Genomic DNA, 17,191 nt, shown 5'->3' on the forward strand with positions numbered 1-17,191 from the left:
TCATTTATAACTCTTTCCATTTATCCCAGGGAAAGGATCAGAGTATATTTAGTCAGTGAACCTTACTGTTTTTTTTTAATAAAATATTTTATCAGAGAAACCTGAAAATACCATGAAGGGATTGCCTGTTTGGTGGCTTTCAAATAGGAGCTTGATTCACCTGCAGAAAGTAACAACTTAGGAGATAATCATTTTCAAAATATCATTGGTATTATTCCTCAAATCCGGATTTGGGCTAAGCCATCCTTGATATGTCCTTAACCCTTCACTGAATTCATTGCAAATTGAAATATATAAATCTACCAAATGTTCTGATATTGAACATTAACTGTGCAGTAGTAATGTTGAAATCTCAAATGCATACAGATATAATTTTAGTACCCATTACTGGTGAATAAAGAAAAAAAAACCTTATAAGCAAACACTAATTACTTTTGTGATTGGGAGGAAAACAAAAATCCATACCAATTTAGATTATTATGGTCTGCATTGTATCTGTCCATGAATAATCTGTTTTAACTATTAAGTTGTAAATACATTTTTATAAATCTGGTTGACATTTAGATATTTTATAAAATACAATAAATGCCAGAGAAAACTGAATTAAGAAAGCTTGTAATATGCTTTACTACTAGTTAAAAAAATTTGGCTGTAAATGGTTTGCTCTATATGGAGTATAAATCTGATCCCAGACCAGAGAATAAATTTTTCTTTTTCATGCCGGAGGCTTTGACCTTTTTGTTGATAGCTGGTTTTTAACAGCTTCACCTTATGTTTTATTCCTTTTGATTTGTAAGAAATTTGATTATCAGCCTTGAGCAGAAGTCATAATCACAGCAAAAGGAGGCAAGTCATTTAGGGAATAATACGGAGTCATTTTAACAGCAGTGTCAAGTCTGAGTTTGGCTGACTCAGAGGCACACTGTAATAAGCATTTGTATCAGACTTGGCTTTTACAAGCACTTCTGTTGGATATGTACTTTGAGCCACCATACTTGTGACTCAAACTGGCTTTACCCGTCCTTAAAAACAATCTGTAAGCCATGTAAGTAAACTTCAAAATTCATTTCTAGTTTTTTACAGATTGCAATCTACTTGACAGAAATAATGAATAACATCAAATCATAGTTTGAAATTGGTAAGAGGGATACAGTTGGAGTCACTAGTTATTAATCATTCTAGTGTATATGTATTTTATTCTACATTGGAACTGAACTCATTCCTATTTTTAGTTGCCTTTTGTGAAAGAAATATTGTGGATAAGCAGGGTGAAAGAAGGGAATATTAATGTTTACTTTGTAAAACTTTGAATAGTTTGGTTATGTAATTATAAATTAGTAAAATATGGGGAAATCTTAGTTTGAGTTAATTGGTATACCTTAACTAAAGTCATTATATACTTATTTTTGGAATGCAATCTTATTTTCTCAGATGAATACTCCTGCCTGAAAATCTGAGAGCCAGATCATTATAATTAGCATCTATTTCCACCTAAAATTCTTCCATCTTCATCCATTTTCTCATTGTAAGTGCATCAAAGGCAAAGAGGCCACCATTTTCGCCTACTGTGGATACTATGGAGATAACTAGTTGCTTTGTCCACTAAGGAGGAGAATTAGTGAAATGTTGGAATGTCTCCTCCATAAGCTTATTAGTCCATCTAGAGTTTCATATGTATGTACCTAGCAATGCCAAGCAGACAGTATTTGCTCCATTAATATTTAAGAATGAACATGTGAATGGAATTTTGAGCAATGAAATACTCTTTTGTTGACACTTAAGTTAGGTACAGTGGCAACCATCAGTTTTCAGGAACCACACTGGAAGAAGATGCTATAATAAGAGCTCATATTTAGTGTGTGAGACATTGTCCTAAACCCTTTACATATATAACAATTGTTTAGTCTTTAATAGCATGAAGTATAGATACTGTTATGATCTCTACCTTCAGATAAGGTACTGAAGCTTAGAATAGTTAGGTAATTTTCCCATCATTCTAGAACTCCTAAGCAGTAGAGTTGTGACAAAAATCATGGTCTTAATAAAAAAAAACTTTATTGGGATATAATTTATATACCATACAATTTGCCTATCTAAAGTGTGCAATTTAGTAGTTTTGAGTATATTCAGAGTGAATAATAATTATACTTATTTATTACCACAGTCAGTTTTAGCATATTTTTATGGCCCCACCCAAAACTTTGTACTCATTAGCTACCAGTGTTCTTTTCCCCCAATTCATTACCTCCCCTCTGCCAATCCAAGGCAACCACTAATCTACTTTCTGTCCCTCTAGATTTGCTGATTATAGACATTTCCTGTAAATGGACTCAGGCGATATGTGGTCTTTTGTGGCTGACTTATTTTGCTTAGCATACAGTTTTCACTGTTGTAACATTTATCTGTACTTCATTTTTTATTGCAAAAAAATTCCATTGTATGAATATATATTTTATTTAGTTATTTATTAGTTGATAGATGTTATTACATGTTCTCTTAACCACAAGTCTCTACTAGCTCTCTCCCATTTCTTATGGCTGACTCCTAAAAACCACCCAAGATCTTTTGTACCTGAGAATTTGGATAGCTCAGCTGACTCTTTCAGCACTAATAAAACGGACAGCTCCAAGCTTCCAGTTTCTGAGTCCTAGAGGCACCTCTGATTGAGCCTTAGCTGTGTACCTCAGAGAAAGGTAATAGGCAAGCAAGCCTGGGTAGGAGGAGAAATACTCCCCCCACCCCCATCTGCATTCTCAATTCCCTTCAGCTAAATCCTTAGCTCAAGTGCCATACTATCTGAGTTGCACAGAAGAGGGAAATATTTTCAGCAAGTTTTCAGAGCAGATGGGACATTTGGAACACTGTGTAAAAAGTATATTTTGTATAACAATAGAATATCACCTTTGAATTTTTCCTTTTCAAAAGAAATTAGATTATGGCACCTTTAGTTGAGTGTTACTCAAATTTCCTCTAAAGCTAGATTATATGTTAGTAGATGACACATACAATATATTCAGTCTATGTATCTTTTGATGGGATATTTAAGACAGTATGAAGAATGGGTCATTTGGTGACATGATCTGTTTGTTAGAATGCAGTGGGAATCATTGCATAGAGAATTTCTCTTTCAAAATATTCTTTAGAAGTTCAAATTTATACACCTATTAATTTCATCACTTATATCAAATTAAATTTTTTATTTTATGGCTTATGTAATAATTATGTAGCCTAGTTATGATGCTCAATTTTCCCTGTTACTAGTCTGTAGTAGTATATTTTAGGAAATAAATTTTTCCTTTGACAGTTTTCTCATTGTAAACTATTAGTTGGTTTATTAATTTATACCCTTTATGTTGAAGGAAACATGTATAGAGCCAGATTCTATGAGTACTTTTTTGAATTTTACATGATCCTTGATATTGATTATGATAATGCTGGACCAAAGGTAAGGAAAGGAGTGTTACATCACTTAGGAGCAAGATACTTAACATATTCTTGTTTGAATTCACAACATAATTTAGATGAACACTGTTGGGCTTGGTAATTAGGAAAATGATGAAGACAAAAAGTTGGCTTTATCATAGCATGTGATCTGACCCAACAATTAAAGTGTCAGATAATGCCCCATATTCCCAGTATGTTTATTTAATAGAAATAAGTAAACAGAATGGGCCTTGTCCGTTGTAAAGTATGGTATGTGACTTAAGACCATTGCATTTCTTTGTGATCATCTGAGATTATATTTTTCAAAAACATCAGATATGCCCCAAAAGAAAAACATTTGGTTGGCCAATGGGAAAATTTATGCAGGTATTTGCTTATTCATAAACCACTCATAGAGGCATAACAGATGTTCTAAAAAGATGAGGAGACTAATAGGGAAGGTATGAGAAAGTTATTTGTAGTGCTCTGTGTGCAGGCAGAATTCATTTATAGGAGCATGTCTGCAGTACTGTTATAGCCTTTACATTCATTTTATACTCAGAGCTGTCATCCGTTTCCAAATTTTGACACTTGAGAAGTAGCTGTATGAATGGAACAGAATGATTACAAGTATCCCATAATTATCAATGCCAGAAGTGCCTGGTTCTACTGTGGCCTGAGTAGTTGACCGTCCAGCATGGCAGTACATACTGGCTAATGTACTTCTGTTCAAAGAGAGGAGACACATGTTGGACAGCTAAGATCAATTGCTCCTACTGGTATTTAATTGAAAGTTATTTTATAATACAGTTGCTTCAGGAAAGTCTTTAAGAATTTCTTTTTGTGGCTGGTTGTTACATTTTCATGTATTCATTTGTTTAATATTTCATGTCAACTTGATGTTGAATTTCTAAATAATGCAGTTTACCAGTTACCAGATTGAGTTTCTCTGTTTACCTGTCCTAAATTAATGTCCTAATTTCTGAATCTTGGATTCCTCTTGCATAGTCCTTCCTCTTTATGTAGGCCAGTGTATGCATTATACTGATATTGTCATAAAATAATTTGAATTTTCTTTCTTAAATTATCATTCATATACCATAAACTGGACCCTTTTAAAGTTACAATTCAATGATTTTTAGAATATTCACAAGGTTGTAAAGTTTTACCACTATTCAGTTCCAGAACATTTTTAAAGCTAAGAGAAACCCTGGGTCCATTAGTAGACACTCTACATTTGCCCCACCCTCAGCGCCTGGAAACCATCAATCTATACTCTTCCTCTATGGATTTGCCTATTTTGAATATTCTACATAAATAGAATAAAACTATATTTTTGCATCTGGCTTTTCACTTGGCATGATGATTCAGAGTTTATCTATCTTGTAGCAAGTATCACTACTTCATTTGTTTTTGGAGCAGGAGAGTGAGTGAGCAGGAGAGGGGAAGAGCAAAGGGAAAGGGTAAAGCAGGCTCCATGCTGAGCAGGGAACCCAACGTGGGGCTCCATCCCAGGACCCTGGGATCATGACCTGAGCTGAAGGCAGACGCTTAACTGACTGTGCCACCAGGCACCCCTACTATTTCTTTGCTATGTGTCTTATGTCTCTTTTGTTTGTGACTCTTCTTTTTTTTTTTTTTTTTTTTTTTAATTTTTTTATTGTTATGTTAATCACCATATATTACATCATTAGTTTTTGGTGCAGTGTTCCATGATTCATTGTTTGTTCATAACACCCAGTGCTCCATGCAGAACGTGCCCTCCTCAATGCCCATCACCAGGCTAACCCATCCCCCTACCCCCCTCCCCTCTAGAACCCTCAGTTTGTTTTTCAGAGTCCATCATCTCTCATGGTTCGTCTCCCCCTCTGACATACTCCCCTTTTCTTCCTCTCCTGTTATCTTCTTCTTTTTCTTTTTTCTTAAAATATGTTGCATTATTTGTTTCAGAAGTACAGATCTGTGATTCAACAGTCTTGCACAATTCACAGCACTCACCATAGCACATACCCTCCCCAATATCTATCACCCAGCCACCCCATCCCTCCCACCCCCAACCACTCCAGTAACACTCAGTTTCTTTCCTGAGATTAAGAATTCCTCATATCAGTGAGGTCATGTGATACATGTCTTTCTCTGATTGACTTATTTCACTCAGCATAACACCCTCCAGTTCCATCCACGTCGTTGCAAATGGCAAGATCTCATTCCTTTTGATGGCTGCATAATATTCCATTGTGTATATATACCACATCTTCTTTATCCATTCATCTGTCGATGGGCATCTTGGCTCTTTCCACAGTTTGGCTATGGTGGACATTGCTGCTATAAACATTGGGGTACACGTACCCCTTCGGGTCCCTACATTTGTATCTTTGTGGTAAATACCCAGTAGTGCAATTGCTGGATCGAACGGTAGCTCTAATTTCAACTGTTTGAGGAACCTCCATACTGTTTTCCAGAGGGGTTGCACCAGCTTGCATTCCCACCAACAGTGTAGGAGGGTTCCCCTTTCTCCACATCCCCGCCAACATCTGTCGTTCCCTGACTTGTTAATTTTAGCCATTCTGACGGGTGTGAGGTGGTATCTCATTGAGGTTTTGATTTGGATTTCCCTGATACCAAGCGATGTTGAGCACTTTTTCATGTGCCTGTTGGCCATTTGGATGTCTTCTTTGGAGAAATGTCTGTTCATGTCTTCTGCCCATTTCTTGATTGGATTATTTGTTCTTTGGGTGTTGAGTTTGATAAGTTCTTTATAGATTTTGGATACTAGCCCTTTATCTGATATGTCATTTGCAAATATTTTCTCCCATTCTGTCGGTTGTCTTTTGGTTTTGTGGACTGTTTCTTTTGCTGTGCAGAAGCTTTTTATCTTGATGAAATCCCAATAGTTCATTTTTGCCCTGGCTTCCCGTGCCTTTGGCGATGTTTCTAGGAAGAAGTTGCTGCGGCTAAGGTCGAAAAGGTTGCTACCTGTGTTCTCCTTTAGGATTTGGATGGACTCCTGTCTCACGTTTAGGTCTTTCAACCATTTGGAGTCTATTTTTGTGTGTGGTGTAAGGAAATGGTCCAGTTTCATTCTTCTGCATGTGGCTGTCCAATTTTCCCAACACCATTTGTTGAAGAGACTGTCTTTTTGCCATTGGACATTCTTTCCTGCTTTGTCAAAAATAAGTTGACCATAGAGTTGAGGGTCCATTTCTGGGCTCTCAATTCTGTTCCATTGATCTATGTGTCTGTTTTTGTGCCAGTACCATACTGTCTTGATGATGACAGCTTTGTAATAGAGCTGGAAGTCCGGAATTGTGATGCCGCCAGCTTTGCTTTTCTTTTTCAGTATTCCTCTGGCTATTCGGGGTCTCTTCTGGTTCCATACAAATTTTAGGATTATTTGTTCCATTTCTTTGAAAAAAGTGGATGGTATTTTGATGGGGATTGCATTGAATGTGTAGATTGCTCTAGGTAGCATTGACATCGTCACAATGTTGATTCTCCCAATCCATGAGCATGGAACGTTTTTCCATTTCTTTGTGTCTTCTTCAATTTCTTTCCTGAGTATTTTATAGTTTTCTGAGTACAGATCCTTTGCCTCTTTGGTTAGATTTATTCCTAGGTATCTAATGGTTTTGGGTGCAATTGTAAATGGGATCGACTCCTTGATTTGTCTCTCTTCTGTCTTGTTGTTGGTGTATAGGAATGCCACTGATTTCTGTGCATTGATTTTATATCCTGCTACTTTACTGAATTCCTGTATGAGTTCTAGCAGTTTTGGGGTGGAGTCTTTTGGGTTTTCCACATACAGTATCATATCATCTGCAAAGAGTGAGAGTTTGACTTCCTCTTTGCCGATTTGGATGCCTTTGATTTCTTTTTGTTGTCTGATTGCTGTGGCTAGGACTTCTAATACTATGTTGAATAGCAGTGGTGAGAGTGGACATCCCTGCCGCGTTCCTGACCTTAGGGGAAAAGCTCTCAGCCTTTCCCCATTGAGAATGATATTCGCTGTAGGTTTTTCGTAGATGGCTTTTATGATATTGAGGTATGTACCCTCTATCCCTATACTCTGAAGAGTTTTGATCAAGAAAGGATGTTGTACTTTGTCAAATGCTTTTTCTGCATCTATTGAGAGGATCATATGATTCTTGTTCTTTCTTTTGTTAATGTATTGTATCACGTTGATTGATTTGCGGATGTTGAACCAGCCTTGCAGCCCAGGGATAAATCCCACTTGGTCGTGGTGAATAATCCTTTTAATGTACTGTTGGATCCTATTGGCTAGTATTTTGGTGAGAATTTTTGCATCCATGTTCATCAAGGATATTGGTCTGTAATTCTCTTTTTTGATGGGGTCTTTGTCTGGTTTTGGGATCAAGGTAATGCTGGCCTCATAAAATGAGTTTGGAAGTTTCCCTTCCATTTCTATTTTTTGGAAGAGTTTGAGGAGAATAGGTATTAATTCTTCTTGAAATGTCTGATAGAATTCCCCTGGGAAGCCATCTGGCCCTGGGCTTTTGTTTCTTGGGAGATTTTTGATGACTGTTTCAATTTCCTTAGTGGTTATAGGTCTGTTCAGGTTTTCTATTTCTTCCTGGTTCAATTTTGGTAGTTGATACATCTCTAGGAATGCACCCATTTCTTCCAGGTTATCTAATTTGCTGGCATAGAGTTGCTCATAATATGTTCTTATAATTGTTTGTATTTCTTTGGTGTTGCTTGTGATCTCTCCTCTTTCATTCATGATTTTGTTGATTTGGGTCATTTCTCTTTTCTTTTTGATCAGTCTGGCCAGGGGTTTATCAATCTTGTTAATTCTTTCAAAGAACCAGCTCCTAGTTTCGTTGATCTGTTCTACTGTTCTTTTGGTTTCTAGTTCATTGATTTCTGCTCTGATCTTTATGATTTCTCTTCTCCTGCTGGGTTTAGGCTTTCTTTGCTGTTCTTTCTCCAGCTCCTTTAGGTGTAGGGTTAGGTTGTGTATTTGAGACCTTTCTTGTTTCTTGAGAAAGGCTTGTATTGCTATATACTTTCCTCTCAGGACTGCCTTTGCTGTATCCCAAAGATTTTGAACAGTTGTGTTTTCATTTTCATTGGTTTCCATGAATTTTTTTAATTCTTCTTTAATTTCTTGGTTGACCTATTCATTCTTTAGTAGGATGCTCTTTAGCCTCCATGTATTTGAGTTCTTTCCAACTTTCCTCTTGTGGTTGAGTTCTAGTTTCAAAGCATTGTGGTCTGAAAATATGCAGGGAATGATCCCAATCTTTTGGTACCGATTGAGACCTGATTTGTGACCTAGGATGTGATCAATTCTGGAGAATGTTCCATGGGCACTAGAGAAGAATGTGTATTCCGTTGCTTTGGGATGGAATGTTCTGAATATGTCTGTGAAGTCCATTTGGTCCAGTGTGTCATTTAAAGTCTTTATTTCCTTGTTGATCTTTTGCTTAGATGATCTGTCCATTTCAGTCAGGGGGGTGTTAAAGTCCCCCACTATTATTGTATTGTTGTCAATGTGTTTCTTTGCTTTTGTTATTAATTGCCTTATATAATTGGCTGCTCCCATGTTCGGGGCATAGATATTTACAATTGTTAGATCTTCTTGTTGGATAGACCCTTTAAGTAGGATATAGTGTCCTTCCTCATCTCTTATTACAGTCTTTGTTTTAAAATCTAGTTTGTCTGATATAAGGATTGCCACCCCAGCTTTCTTTTGGTGTCCATTAGCATGGTAAATGGTTTTCCACCCCCTCACTTTCAATCTGGGGGTGTCTTTGGGTGTAAAATGAGTCTCTTGCAGACAGCATATTGATGGGTCTTGTTTTTTAATCCAATCTGATAGCCTGTGTCTTTTGATTGGGGCATTTAGCCCATTTACATTCAGGGTAACTATTGAAAGGTATGAATTTAGTGCCATTGTATTACCTGTAAGGTGACTGTTAACTGTCTGTTGTCTGTGTTCGTTTCTGCTCTTTGCTGCTTTTAGGTTCTCTCTTTGCTTAGAGGACCCCTCTCAATATTTCTTGGAGGGCTGGTTTCGTGTTTGCAAATTCCTTTAGTTTTTGTTTGTTCTGGAAGCTTTTGATCTCTCCTTCTATTTTCAATGATAGCCTAGCTGGATATAGTATTCTTGGCTGCATATTTTTCTCGTTTAGTGCTCTGAAGATATCTTGCCAGTCCTTTCTGTCCTGCCAGGTCTCTGTGGATAAGTCTGTTGCCAATCTAATGTTTCTACCATTGTAGGTTACATATCTCTTCTCCCGAGCTGCTTTCAGGATTTTCTCTTTGTCTCTGAGACTCATAAGTTTTACTATTAGATGTCGGGGTGTTGACCTATTTTTATTGATTTTGAGAGGGGTTCTCTGTGCCTCCTGGATTTTAATGCCTGTTTCCTTCCTCACATTAGGGAAGTTCTCTGCTATAATTTGCTCCAATATACCTTCTGCCCCTCTCTCTCTCTCTTCTTCTTCTGGGATCCCAATTATTCTAATGTTGTTTCGTCTTATCGTATCACTTATCTCTCGAATTCTGCCCTCGTGATCCTGTAGTTGTTTCTCTCTCTTTTTCTCAGCCTCTTTATTTTCTATCATTTGGTCTTCTATATCACTGATTCTCTCTTCTGCCTCATTTATCCTAGCATTTAGTGCCCCCATTTTTGATTGCACCTCATCAATAGCCTTTTTGATTTCGATTTGGTTAGATTTTAGTTCTTTTATTTCTCCAGAAAGGGTTTCTCTAATAACTTCCACGCTTTTTTCAAGCCCAGCTAGTATCTTTAAAGTCATGATTCTGAACTCTAGGTCCGACATCGTACTAATGTCCGTATTGATTAGGTCCCTGGCTGACGGTACTACCTCTTGTTCTTTTTGCTGAGGTGATTTCTTTCGTCTTGTCATTTTGTCCAGAGGAGAATAGATGAATGAGAGAACAAAAGGCTAACAGGTTTACAACGTCCCCAGCAAATATACTGTATACAAATCAGAAAAGACCTGAAACCAGGGGAAAAGAAAGGGAAAGAAAGAAAAAAGAAAGAGAAAAAGAAAAAAAAAAAGATAAAAAAGATAAAAACAAAAACAAAACAATTCAAAAAAGGCAGAATATGATCAAATATGATCAGGCTAGTGCATAGATCAGTGCCACACACTAGATTTTGGGTATATTTTGGTCTGTTAGAAAAAAGGGCCTCCTAAAATTTTAAAGGAAGAAAGACATATATGTACAAAATAAGGGTTGATACAATGAAGGGATGGAAGATGACTATAAAGATGAAAATTATAAAAGATTTTATAAAAGGACTTGGTAAGATAAGTTGTTTGAAAAAAGAAAGGAGATTTAAGGAAAAAAAAAAAAAGGAAAAAGGGAGAGAATGTGATCAGGCAGGAGACTAGAACAAAGCCATACACTAGTGGTTTAGGGTATATTTTGATCTGTTAGAAGAAACTGTACCTCAAAATTTTAAAGAGAGAACAACTTATATATATATGCCAAAAACAAGGATAACTACTATGAAGGGATAAAATATGACTCTAAAAATGAAAAAAAAATAAAAAATGTTTTTTTTTTTAAAAAAGGGATTTATAAGATGTTGGTTGAAAAAGGGAAAAAGAAAAATAAAAAAAAGTCAACAAAAATTAACTTTGATGAAATAATGAATCATGGTAAAAAAAAAAAAAAGAAGCCATGAATCTATGTGCAGTATTCTCCTAGCGCTGGAGTTCTCCTATTCTCCTTGATCGATCAACTTGGTCTTGGCTTGCTGGCTGTTTGTGTTGATCTTCTGGGGGAGGGGCCTGTTGCTGTGGTTTCCAAATGTCTTTGCTGGAGGCGGAATTGCCCCGCCCTTGTCGGTCCGGGCTAAGGAAGCTGCTCCAGTTTGCTCTCAGGAGCTTTTGTTCCCTGCAAGCTCTCGGTACAGCTTTGGAGGACCAGGGCGAAAATGGCGGCCTCCCAGTCTCCGCCCAGAGGAGCCGAGAACTCGGGGCCCCACTCCTCAGTGCGCCCCCAGAGAAAAGCAGTCACTCCCGTGTCCCCGGTCTCTGGCCGCACTCCGTGCTCACCCGGCCTGTGACCGAGCGTTTGTATCTCTGGCACCCGACCCCGCTCGGAGTCTCCAAACCCAGCAGATCCCTGCAGTGCGCTCCCGCACCGCTCCTCCCCGGGAAGGAAGGGGAGTCTCCCCGGATCTGCTGCTTGTTGGGTCCTTGCTGGGGGAGCCGTGCCCCGACTGGGCCGCAGATCACAGTTTATGGCCACCCCGAGCTGAGAGCCCGCGACTCTGCTCCGTATCTGCAGCCGGCTTCCCCACCCCGACACCTGGGAGCTCTGCCGCACTCAGGCACCCCCGGTCTCTCTGTGACCCCAAGGGTCCTGAGACCACACTGTCCCGGGAGGGTTCCACCCCCCCGCTTAGCCACTGGAGCGACGTCCCTCCGCCGAGCCAACTTTTAAAAGGTCCGATTTTGTGCTCCGCGGCTCTAGCACTTGCCAGAAGCGGCCGACGGAGGCCCCTCCCCCGCTGTCTATCCTCCCGAATATCGCCTCGGATTCACTTCTCCGCACGTCCTACCTTCCAGTAAGTGGTCGCTTCTCTGTTCAGAGAGTTGTTGCTACTCTCCTGTTCGATCTTCTGTTGAGTTCGTAGGTGTTCAGAATGGTTTGATCCCTATTCAGCTGAATTCCTGAGACCAGACAAAATCTAGGTCTCCTACTCCTCCGCCATCTTGCTCCGCCCCCCGTGACTCTTCTTATTTTTCCATTTCCATTGACATTCCTGCAGGCTAGGCCTTCCTCTGGCAGGGACTCAATAGAATACCTGGCCTGCTTTAGGTAATTATTGCCATTACAAAATGGAGTCCTAGTGATGATACATCTTCCAACATATCAAAATAAAGTAGAATTTTATATTTCTTTAATTTCTTCAAGTGTTAAATTTTAGCAACTAATTCAGATTTTGAAAACATTAGTGTGGACCCTACAGGCTGTATCTTTTGGGAAAATAGAGTAAAAGAGAAAAAAATTGCCATCTCTGTTTTCCATGTTTAGAAGGTCTTAGGACTGCCCAAATTCTGGCATTCTTGTTTTAATATGTTATCTTCTCACTTACATAAATCCTGCCTACTTGTTAAAATAGTATGAAATAACAATAATAAATGCTTAGTTGTGTTAAACATTTTATAGTATGTTAGTTACATTTATGTCATGTGCTCTTTTTATCTTAATTTACTGCAGGTGGAATATATGAAACTTTATCAGATACCAATTAACTACTCCAAGAGCTTCCAAATGTTAGAGTTTCTGTAACCAAATGCATGGATGAGTAAATGTATGTTCTCTTCCTTAACACTGTATAATAGGGAAGGGTGTTCAGAACAGTAGTCAAATGACTTGGCTTTAGTGCTGTCTTCATCTGATTTCCTGTGTGCTTTTCAAGTTTCCCACTCTTAGAGGCTTCAGTTTTCTCTTTCATAAAATGAAAAAATTAGCCTTGATTATCCAAAAAGTCCCATGTTATATGTTAACATCATTTGGCAATGACTGACACTGTGGAGCAATGGAATCTATATAAGAAATTTTTCAGTCATACAGCGGGTATAAGAAGAAGCACTTTAGTTTCTGTCATAATATGGAATGTCGGTCATTCACCATTCTTAAAAGTCCAGTTCATGTTTGAACAACAGCACAGGTTTTACTGCAAGTGTCCACTTCTTTGTGGATTTTTTTTTTTTTTAGTAAGTACAGTAGATTATAATTGTATTTTTTCGGGATTTTCTTAATAACATTTTCTTTTCTCTAGCTTGCTTTACTGTAAGAATACAGTATATAATATATATAATGTACAAAATATGTGTTAGTTGACTATGTTATCAATAAGGCTTGTAGTCAGCATTAGACTATTAATAATTAAGTTTCTAAATAATAATTAATGAAATTAAGGAGAGCCAAAGTAACACATGGATTTTCAACTGCTTGGGGGTATGTGCTCCTATCCCGCACATTGTTTCAGGATCAACTGTAATATCTTCTGATTTACGAAACTGCTAGAGAGACATTTTTAACATGAGTTTGCATTCCCACTTTTTCATCCCAGCATATTCTGCCTCATCATATGTTGTCTTTATTTTTACTTTTATGCCATTATTTAGAGCTAATGTTTGACCTTATACTTCATTATTTGGTCCCTTTTCAAATGGCTTTTTTTTTACCCCGATGGCATATTGAGCACCTTTGAGATTTCAGGTATTCCTTGATAGTTTAGGTAAAATAACCATGATTATCTTGGATATGAAGCCTTTCAACCCTCTGCTACCTAGGACATACTCTTTCTCTGCTTTCATTTGTTTTCTATTATCCTATAGAAATAAAAGGATTGCAATTGAAACATAGAAAATGTTCTTACTGCAAGTGCTTAAGTGCACAAATCTGGTTAACTCTCAAATGATAGATATTCAACCTGTCTTTTGAAGTGGTAATGTGTTTTGAAATTTTCACATTTGATAAACAAAAAGTCTCCCTTGACTTTATCCTCCTGTTTTTCACACTTTTTTTCTTCTTAAAGAATGAAAAATAATAGCTAAGGAATGTAGCCTAGAATAAAAATATTAGCAACAGAGATGTACACTAAATAAAAAGCACACCTACCATTCCCCCTTGAAATAACATGAATGTCTTATTGGATCTTATTGGACAAAATTCAATGAATTTCTAATTGAAGGCTGTTTTTCCATTCCTGATTGAACCTGTCTTTCCTAGCAATAGCAGCAGGAATGAGTCATAGTCTCTTCAGAAAGCAAGGCACTGCAGATTGAGCTGGTGATGGATTTTTTTCCCCTTGATTTGAAATAATACTCTTGCCCCTGTCTTTCTGTCAACCTGAGAATAGTATTTTGATTTGTAATTTTATATTGATTTTAATTTGCTTCATTATTTTCTTGGAACCATTGAAGAAATACATCAAACGGAAACATGTTTGACAAGAAGCAGAAAGACGCCTTTCACTGACTCAAGAATTGGGTTTTCTTTCTATTGATGCTTTTAAGTACTTTTTGCCAATCTACTTTTTATCATCTGAGGTAAAAGTAGTACACAGAGTGTTACTTGAGATGGTTTTGACAGAGAGTGGAGCTGTGTACACCTGTGAGAACAAATGACGGATTCTCTTCTTGGTCACTCAGCAGGAATAGCATCTCAGTAGGTTTTCTTTAGTGCGCTAGCATGGTAAGGGGAGTTAGTAGTGTGTATTTAATCTGCTGCCTATACAGCTGGCTTGTTTTGTCAAAGAGAGGCTTATCCACATGTATAAGACTTTGGAAAACTCTGTGATTAGGTAATTATTTGTAAAATTGTTCATGTGAAAGGTAGTTGAATAGAAATATGTTTTTAAAGTAATTATATTTCAAAAGCATGTCTTGGTGCTGGTGAGATGTTACACTTTGGTGTGGCTGACTGAGTGGGCCAATAACCTGTCATGAGCACCCGGACTGTGAGATCAACACCACCTAAAGATACCCCAGTTTAGAAGGTTTTACTTAGCCAAACACAGCGGTCGACAGCTTACACTCTAGTATCATATGGGTTCCGTAGATCTCAATGCCACATTTTATGGACCAGTTAAAAAGGAAGATGGATCCGAAGTTGGTGTTGGAGGGGCACAAGTAACTGGCTCTAATACACGGAAGCACATATTGCAGGTCTCCACTTTCCAGATGACCATATTAGTGCTCTTTAATAATAGAGAAAAATACACGTTTGAGGAAATTCAACAAGAGACAGATATCCCTGAAAGAGAACTTGTTAGGGCTCTGCAGTCCCTCACCTGTGGTAACCAACACAGCGGGTTCTTAAAAAAGAGCCCAAGTCCAAGGAAATAGAAAACGGCCACATATTCACAGTTAATGATCAGTTCACATCCAAACTACACAGAGTCAAGATTCAAACAGTTGCTGCCAGACAAGGTGAATCTGACCCAGAAAGGAAAGAAACGAGGCAGAAAGTGGATGACGACAGAAAACATGAGATCGAAGCTGCTATCGTGCGGATAATGAAATCCAGAAAGAAGATGCAGCACAATGTATTAGTAGCAGAGGTAACTCAGCAGTTGAAGACTGAATTCTTACCAAGTCCAGTTGTTATTAAGAAACATATTGAAGGGCTTATTGAGAGAGAATATTTGGCACGAACACCTGAGGATCGCAAAGTATACACATATTAGCATAAAATGCATTCAGAAATCTGATTTATTCTTGGACTGTACTCTTCCGCATGGACTGAGAAGTTCTTTTAAATCATTAAATACTAAAATCTTCTCTTCTATTAAATTACAGTACATGTTCTAGACCATTCAGATCAAGCCTTTACTCCCTTTGAGAGTTTTCAACATCAGTTGATTGAGCTTCAGGCTTTACAGCGTTTATCCCTGTAGAGATCATCTTTACAGTTCCTCGGGAAAATGTGAATGTGCCGCGTTTTGTTTTCAATACTGTATGAAAACAGGAAAAAATAAAACAAAAATTTAGAAAATACAGCTCATTAAAATAAAATTGTTGGATTTCAAAAAAAATAATTATATTTCCTTCTGATAACCCTTTGCCCTTCATTTAAGGATAACAGAATTTCTCAGATACTCCTTAGATATTTATCTGGGGTTTGGAATTCAAAGGATTCTTTTTTAGAGAGAGAGAGACCATGTGTGCACAAGTCGGGGAAGGGCATAGGGAGAATCTTAAGCAGGCTCCACACACAGCATGGAGCCCAACATGATGGGAGATGGGGCTCCATCTCATGACCCTGAGATCATGGCATGAACTGAAATCAAGAGTCAGGCAGTTAACTGAGTCATTCAAGTACCTCTGGAATTCAAAGGATTCTTAATCAAGGTTGTATATCTGGTGTATTGTAAGCACTTAATAAATATTCATTGAATGTATGAAAACTAATTTTAAAAATGGGTATGTTTCCATGACATGAGAAAACACTAGTTTTTTAAACTTAAAGTAAAAACGAAGAATGAATTTTGTGGTTGCTTTAGAGTTGTTTCTAAATATTCTGGTTTTTCTCTCTTTCTGGGTACATGGTGTAGTTGTATTTCCCTGAAAAGTAAGGGCAAACCAACTGCTATGGCCAATGGATTATGAGTAAAAGTGACATGAATCACAAATCTCCATTTTTCCTTTGCCTGTTGTGGAAATTTTGGAAATGTTTGTTGGTACTAAATCTTTTTTTATCCCTTGGTGTAGTTAAAAACTGCCACCCCACACTGGACATAGAGCATGAATGAAAAATAAATTTCTTAAGGTATGATTTTGTTGTTAATCTTGGACCATAACCTAACTATTCTGGCTGATAGGAAGCTCTTAATCGTTGGCTAGTTTGTTGCAAAGATCTACGAGAAATTCTGCATCCCAGTGAGCCAGGAGAAAATCCATTCTGAGTAACCCTGAAATTTATGTAATGTAGTACTCATACTTTTCCATGTAAAAAATGATGTGACCCAAATGGCTCAGTCCTTTTAAATAACCAAAATAGTGCCTTCTAGAATATTTATGATTTGTAGGACAAATTACACTGTGAGTACACACAACATAGTTTTTGAAAAACATTTATATTTTTCCCCAAATGTTACAGAAACCTGCATTTTCAGATAAGTTGACCTAAACCAGGTATTTTATGTTCTTCTCTGGAGTTTTGGTTGTTTGTATTTGTGTATGTGTTTCTCTCTATGAGCATGTGAGAGAGATTGTTTTCATAAGTGTGTTGTGGTCATTAACATAAT

General features: G+C 37.6%; 1 protein-coding gene and 1 pseudogene across 2 annotated transcripts in view; both read left to right on the forward strand.

Moving 5' to 3' along the window:
- CNTN4 (contactin 4) overlaps positions 1-17,191 on the forward strand; it is a 987,359-nt gene that overhangs the window by 213,470 nt on the left and 756,698 nt on the right. The gene's annotated exons all lie outside the window — the stretch shown is intronic.
- LOC113916045 lies at positions 3,365-15,631 on the forward strand (annotated as a pseudogene).

The sequence above is a fragment of the Zalophus californianus genome, chromosome 1, assembly GCF_009762305.2.
Source record: "Zalophus californianus isolate mZalCal1 chromosome 1, mZalCal1.pri.v2, whole genome shotgun sequence".
Taxonomy (NCBI): domain Eukaryota; kingdom Metazoa; phylum Chordata; class Mammalia; order Carnivora; family Otariidae; genus Zalophus; species Zalophus californianus.